The following is a 1,355-nucleotide window of genomic DNA, read 5'->3' as shown; positions in this document are numbered from 1 at the left end:
CTGCCATTCAACATCGACAATGAAACATTTGGCTTTATGCCTTTCGGTTTTTCTTTACATCTTCATTGTCCTACTGCCCACTCTATCTCGTAATGACCAATAAATTGGAACTCTCTACGACAAATGTTGATCACTAAGAGGAATAAAGATGAAGATTAGGAAGCACCTCCTTCTCTTACTTCCTTATCAGGACGCATAGAATCCTAGGCGTCAAATCATGCACCAGCTTCAAAATCAGTCTAATCATGACACCACAAATACAGTCAAAATAACGTGGTTTCGTTAGTTTTGTCGTGGCTGTATTGACCGTGCTCACTCACACCCTCCTTCACAAACAATGATCAGTCACACTCGATAATCTCGTCTTAGTATGGGCGTGAAACTTTCACCTTGAACTACATTTCTGTCCTTCCATTTGTCTGTGCACAGCCTTGTCAGCACTTAAGTGAAGAGCCCATGATGCTAATTAAAAGTGTTTTCCCAACTAGGCAATGCAGCAGGCAATTTCATTAGGAGTATCAGCAGTACGAAAAGAATTGAATTAGTTGGGAATTAAAGCTAAATTTGGACCCCATTAATCCACCTACCGTTACTGTTTCAAGGACTGATCTATGATATTACCTTGCGTCAAGTGGAGGACTAGCAACCCGTTCAACTATCAATCAAAGTTTCTTTCGAATTGCTAATTACGTAGCCTTTGCACCCCAGCCCAGTTGCTCAAAGAATATCCAGAAATTGGCTGATTCCAAAAGAGAAATACCAGCGAGAAGTAGGCCAGATCATTAGCGCAAGTATTCGCTCTGAGTGAATGGGTTACACTCAGCTTCCTTTTTTGATTTTTAATCACGATAAGTGTATATTTAACTGTACACCTCAATGTAACATAGAGGAGGTAAAAAGGGGGTGTGCAAATCCAAATTTTTACGCAACTGCGAATTCAAGACTGGTGATGAGTGCGCAAAAATTATTTTGTCTTGTGGAACATGCACGCATTATAGAGGTGCCATTGAAGACTCACAGGCATAGCCTCAGGTCGCTACTCGAAAATAAGCCAATATATGATCCGAAGAATGGTTCATTTGTGTTAAAAGCAGTCGGTTTGGTAGGAGGGTAAACGAAAAACAAGGATATACATTTGGGTTGTAAACATCCACTTCCTCTGTGCCGACAAAGAGGGACACGGAGTGAATGCATAATGTTTTGAGAATGCAATATTTCCAACAAAGCGAGACAGAAGATCGGCGATTGATGGTTCCTGGAAAGCGATGTCACTTTGCCGATCACGATGCTTTACGCCGTTGAGGAGGGGAGACCGGACTCATCCTTTTCGAACTGAGAAATGAGGATATTGGAAC

The sequence above is a fragment of the Echinococcus granulosus genome (genome assembly GCF_000524195.1).
Source record: "Echinococcus granulosus chromosome Unknown EG_S00412, whole genome shotgun sequence".
In the NCBI taxonomy this organism is placed as follows: Eukaryota; Metazoa; Platyhelminthes; class Cestoda; order Cyclophyllidea; family Taeniidae; genus Echinococcus; species Echinococcus granulosus.
Note: the sequence above shows the minus strand (reverse complement) of the source record.